This window comes from Loxodonta africana, chromosome 21 (genome assembly GCF_030014295.1).
Source record: "Loxodonta africana isolate mLoxAfr1 chromosome 21, mLoxAfr1.hap2, whole genome shotgun sequence".
NCBI lineage: Eukaryota > Metazoa > Chordata > Mammalia > Proboscidea > Elephantidae > Loxodonta > Loxodonta africana.
Window position 1 is genome coordinate 57,391,676 of NC_087362.1, and position 6,640 is coordinate 57,398,315.

Genomic DNA, 6,640 nt, shown 5'->3' on the forward strand with positions numbered 1-6,640 from the left:
CTTCTCCTCACTCACATGTCAAAGGTGAGCACCCAACCAATCTCTTATATAAAATGCCCCTCAGCACTCTGGAAACGTCCCTCTCATACATCCCATAGACAACAACAGAATATTCTAGTTCTGCACTCTTGGGTGCAATTCACTCTTGGCAATCATGAAAATTATTTTTTTCTACTACATGTCTAAAAAGAACAACATAAAAAAAAAAATCAGTTGCTGTCGAGTTGATTCCAACTCCGGTTAACCCCATGTGTGTCAGAGTAGAACTGTGCTCCACAGAGGTTTCCGTGGCTGAATTTTGGAATTAGATTGCCGGATCTCTCATTCTTTTGAGGAGCCTCTGGGTGGACTTGAATCACCAACCTTTCGGTTAGCAACTGAGTGCATTTAAAGGTTTGTGCCAATCAAGGACACCAGCACAAAATAGGAATTCAAAATATAGCTATGAATGGAAAATATTGTCACAAATGACTGGGAACAGTTAGATAATGCAGAATTACTCTTTCTGGACATGATTTTCTAGCTCCCCAATTTTCATAAATATAAAGAAGTTAATGTAATCAATTAAGTAATTGGTCTTCCTGATACTTTGGGTTAAAAACATCATCTAAACCTCTATGATGCATAAAACACTTAAAGGATATGCCTGACTTGCTTAAAATAACCCAAAAAATCCATTGCTATCGAATTGATTCCTACCTATAGTGACCCTATAGGACAGAGTGGAACTGTCCCACAGGGTTTCTTTCCAAGGCTGTAATCTTTATGGGAGCAGGCTGCCACATCTTTTTCCTGAGGTGTGGCTGGTGGGTTCGAACCACTGACCTTTCAGTTAGCAGCCCAGTTCCTAGCCACTGTGTCCCCAGGGCTTCTTTCTGAAGTGATAACACAATGAGAATATAAAACTATGTAAAATGAATAATTCAATCAAAGCTCTTAAATCTTAACGTTGAAAGTAACCTTGGAGAAATATTGCTCAATCTTATACTCACAGGAGGTTTTCCTTTCTAAAAATATTCTTTCATTTATAAAAGTATTTGGAATATATATATTTTTTCAATGTTCAGTGATAAGGATTATTCATGATAATTTGTCATGTGTTCAGCATAATTTAGCTGGGGAATTTCTTTTTTCTATTCTTTCATCCCCCCTCTTTTATTTTGCTATCTTCTCACAGATCTACCAGTTTCATTTTTCTCCCCCTCAAAGTAGGAAATGGCTTGGAGAGGCGTCCTGTCATATCCGAAGACTCTCTGGGTAGTAATGCTTCCTGTTTATAACCATTTCCTCCTCTATGAACAGTGCTAGGCTCCTGCATCTTTTCTCACCATCACAGGAATTCCACCCATGGGGGCTCCTCTCTTCCTCATATATTCTGGGCATGTGCAAGGCAGGTGCCTCAGTACTGACAACTTCTGGGATTTCTTAGCACCCTAAATATTCAGTGTTACCCTGTGGGAGTAAAAAGTATGGTATGAAATCAGCATTTCCTAAAGAGACCCAGATACAAGAACAGACAGAAAATCAGATATGAACTTACAATGTAATATGCTGACATTTAAGAAAAATTTGCCCTGAATATGTATGGACACCATGCTATGATTCCAAGAGTTGATAATCCTCCCTACAATACCACTGAGGATTTACCTAAAACACCTTCTGCGGGTCGCTCAATAACGCCTCTCATCCTTTTTCTGTTTAAAAAAAAAAAAATTTTTTCCATTTAAGCCACTTAGTAAAATACTCCATGATATTCAACAGTGAAGGTATTCAAGTTGCTTCTTATTTTAGTTAGTATCTTTTCCACTTCATTTCTCATTCTGACTGCTTCCCTGCAAAGTATCTTAAGCAAATCAAAGGAATATTTTGGATGCAATTTTTTACCTTCAGAAGCCCCGCGTCTTTCTGTAACACTTTAAGGGTCACCTGGTGAATAACACTGATCGTATTCTATGCATGAAAGAGCAGTCGCTGAACACTGTCTTTGTTTCCCAGAAAACATCAAAGATTTGATGCCACTAAGCATCCGGTACTTGGTGCCGTCTGAATCAGTATGATGCTCTTATATTCAGGAGCAAGGTCTGTAATTGAATAATCTATTTATAAACAGCATTACTTATGCTACTTAATGTTGGTCTATCCTTCCTCTGACCTTCATGGAGATGAATGTGCATGTTCACACCTTCATATTACTCCCATGATCCCTGCATGCTGCCCTGCCCCTCTGGCCTTTCTCTCTCGCCTCTTACCTTCCCTTTTTATCCCTCTCCAATGAAAGAGGCAAAAGCATTTGCAGCTAGTGGCAATTCAGTGTCAGTCTACCAACCCTCTGTAAAATCATTATGGATACCTTAAGTGCCTGCTATCTGAGATACTTGAGATATCAATAAAAACATAATACACTTCTCACCTTCAAGTTGCTTGCAGCCTAGTAGAAGAGACAGACAAGTGGACAAATCATGATAGAGCAGGGCGAGAAAGGTTAGAAGCGATGTGTGTGCAATGGGTCATGGGCTCCTGGAGAAATGAACAGCTGACTATTCCTGCTTGGAAAGCAGAGGAAGTAATGTTAGAGAACACTCATGGGAGGGTCAGCAAAAACAAGGGAAACCCTCAGTGAGGTGGACTGACCAAGTAGCCACAATAATAGACTCTAGCATACCAACGATCATGAAGATGATGTAGGACCAGGCAATGTTTTGTTCTGTTATACATAAGGTTGTCATGTGCTGGAGCCAACTTGATGGCAACTAACAACAACATGGGGTCGGGGTGGGGGGGGGCAGAGATAGGAAGGTAGACAAGAATACATAGCATTTCCACAGGTGAGCATACCTGGACTTCTGGTGGCACGGTGGTTAGGAGCTCAGCTGCTAACCAGAAGGTTGGCAGTTCGAGTCCACCAGCTGCTCTTTGGAAAACCTGTGGGGCAGTTCCACTCTGTCCTATAGGGTCTCTGTGAGTTGGACTTGATAGTAGCAAGTTTGGTTTTTTGTTTGTTTAAGCATACCTAGCTCACGCACTCCACACCTCCCACCTTTTCTCTCAAGCTTCAGCTTTCCACAGTTTAGCATACAAAATGCCCTTTCCAAAATCAGGACCTTTATTTTATACCACAGTTAGAAAAGACACCACTGAGGAAACAGGGCTTACATTTGACCATTACTTAACCAGAAATAAAATGAAAGTCAGCCAGGAAAACCTAAACTCCTGAATAACTGCCTGGCAGTCTTGGCCAAGTTACCTCAGCTCTCTGAGAGTCAGATTTCCCCAAGTAGAAGATACCAGACGAGGTGATACTGAAAGACAGGTAGATGCAAAGAGGCAGTGACGAAAACAGCCTCTGGAATCATACCGACCTGGGTTCCAGGCTTTGCGTAGTTACCAAGGAGCTGAATAACACGGGCGCAACTCCATTTGCCAGTTTCCTCATTTAGAAAATCTGGACAATAAACCCTACTTTATAGTATAGTAGTGAGCAGGGAATCCTACATGCCAAGCACTCAGAACGGGGTGTGGTACATAAATTAGCTACTCGGAATGCTTGCCCACTACTACTAGTAGTAGCAGCAGTCGTGGCAATAACAATAGTAGTACCAGTAGCAGTAGTAGCAGCAGTAGAAGTAACAGTAGCAATAGTAGTAGCAGTAACAGTAGTAGTAATAGTAGCAGTAGTAGAAGCAGTAGTAGCAATAGTAGCAGTAGCAATAAAACAGTAGCAGTAGTAGCAGTAGTAGTAGTAGCAATAAAAACAGTAGCAGTAACAGTAGCAGTAGTAGCAGTAGCAGTAGTAGCAGTAGCAGTAGTAGCAGTAGTAGTAGTAGCAATAAAAACAGTAGCAGTAACAGTAGCAGTAGTAGCAGTAGCAGTAGTAGCAGTAGCAGTAGTAGCAGTAGTAGTAGTAGCAATAAAAACAGTAGCAGTAGCAGTAGCAGTAGTAGCAGTAGCAGTAGTAGCAGTAGCAGTAGTAGTAGTAGCAATAAAAACAGTAGTAGTAGCAGCAGTAGCAGCGGAAGCAGCAGGAGCAGCAGTAGTAACAGTAGTAGCTGTACTAGTAGCAGCAGCAGTAGCAGGAGTAGAGCAACGGTGGCAGAAGAATAACAGTGCTGGAGGAAGAGTAATACTCACGGCAGCTAGGAAGACTAGTTTAGTATTCCAGAATTCCGGGAGCGTATGTATCTTATACCTTGATAAGACTCTATTTATAACAAAAATATTTTCACTCTAATGGCAAGTCGGTTACTTCTCTAATATTTTTCTGCTGTGGAAAATAAAGCCTGAGGGTTTTTTTTTTTTTTGTAGAAAACAAATGTCCTTCAACCACCAGGGGAGTTAGGGAAACACTTTAAGCTCAGAAGTAATTGTGATTGCGATTATTCTGAGACAGAATCTGGTGTTTTCCTGAGCCATTCTGGCTTGTTGATCCATGTTTGTTCTGCAGTGATTTCCTCATAAATCAACGAGATGTCATGCTCTGCTTAGGGTGGGCTTAACTGCACCCACACAGTGTGGCCAAGAACACTGGGATTCCTAAGTGTCCTAGCGGTGCCTCCACCTCTCAGGCAACTAGAAAGCCTATTCTGCAAGTCTGTGAAAGGCAGTGCAGAGGCACACCATACCCTGATGACAGATGGGGGCTGTCACCGTTGACAGCCAGCCAGCAGCCTCCAGCAAACAAGCAGGGGATGAAAGACGTGAGACTGGAAAATAAACACGTTGTCTTGGGATGATGGGAGCTGTGCATTTTCAGCACTTTGGAAAGAGAGGTGTGGCATGTTTGCAAGCATCAGGTGGGTGTTTGTTACGTGTGTAAACCTTTATTCTGAGAAAGCTCTAAGCTTAGTGGAGATGGCAAGACATGGTGAGTGCATAACTGGCTCTGATGTCCACACAGGCCAATCCTACAGTTCTACGCAGATGTGGCGTATGTTTACGGGATATTAAACATCTGTCAGCCACTGTACTAAACATTTCACATGAATTTTTCTCATTTAATTTTCCCGATGCCATAGTGTAATGGTTAATCAGAGCCTCTAAAGTTAGAATGCCCCAGTTCAACCAGGGTCCGTAATTTACTAGTATGTGTGACTTTGGACAAGAAATTCTCTTGTTTAAAGCCCAATTTTTTCATATCTAAATTGGGAAAGAAAATAACAGTGTCTTGTGACCACTCTGAAGAGACAGAATGGACCTCCACCCAAAATCTGGCTTGGATATCAAGACTGATGATTCTCCTCTCCCCATATACACACACCAAGAGAGTATGAAAATGTCTTTTTCACTAACATCGTGAGGATTTCTGGGAAGGATGGGGTGGGCTTCCTAAACTTGTTGCCATCAAGCCAATACCAACTCCTGGCAACCCCATGTGTTAGAGTAGAACTTTTCTATAGAATTTTCTTGGCTGTAATCTTTATGGAAGCGGGTTGTCAGGACTTTCTTCCATAGCAGTGCTCGGTGGGTTTGAACCTCCAAACTTTTGGTCAGCAGTCGGGCTCAAACTGTGTGCACCACCTAGGGACCTGGGCTTTCTAAGCTGCTCTGAAAATGTCTTGAGTAGCAAGGAAAAGAGACTGGCTTGTGGTTTTGATGGTGGTTAGGATGTAGGGCTGGGTGAGGAGCACCAGACAAGGAGCACCTGGGCTTTATTATCAGCTTGCCCAGATGTTGAGCAGAAAGAGAAGGGAGTAGGGTGATGTTTAAAAGCTGCCTTCAGTCAAACATCAAAAATGGAGTCAGACTCTTCATTATAAGCACCTATCCTTAGCTGTCTCATGCTAATTCAATGAAATAATTCATGTTTAAGTCTTCTTGAAGTGTCAGGCACAAGTCAATCTGTCAACCTGTGTCACCTACGTATTGGTGAAGACACCATAACCCCCATTTTACAAAACAGAAAACTGAGGTGCAGAGAAATCAATCAAGATGACTAAAGTTGTTCGGCTGACAAGTGGAAGAGCACAACCTCAAATCTGGGTCTTAATTCTAAACACTGAACTTTGAACTTGAACACATATAATGGCACACTAGTGCACTAGCATTGCCCATAGCAAAGAACAGGGAGGAAGAAAATACTGAATTTAGTGCATTTGATATGTTTTTCTATCAATACAGTATCGGCGCTTCACAGTGTAAGCTTTGAAGGTGGCAGGCCTGGCTTGAGTTCTGGTATTGCCAATTAGAATTGAATGACCTAGGTTTGCCAGAGTTAGCAAATAAAAATACAGAGCACCCAGTTGAATTTCAGATAAATGAAGAATAATTTTTTTTTTTTTTTAATGTAAGTATGTCCTATGCAATATGGGATGAGTGACATATTGCCTGGTTGGGTGACATCCTTGGCAGAGATTAAAATGAATTTCCTGAGTCCTCTATAATTTTTGTTGAAATTTCTTTACAGATGAAAATATTATTCTTTGGGACAATGAGTGCTGACTCTCAGCTTAGGTAACCATACAGTAGAGTCCACGTGCATCTGGCCATTCTCATTTTAGATTCCTTGTTTCCCTTTGAGACCAGACAAGCACACCCATGCACGCATGCACCATAAGTAAACAGGATTGCTTTCTACTCAGGGAGCTAGTTTCAACCAAGCTCATGGTCATTGTGGAATCACATAATTTCATGTCTCAAAAAGCAA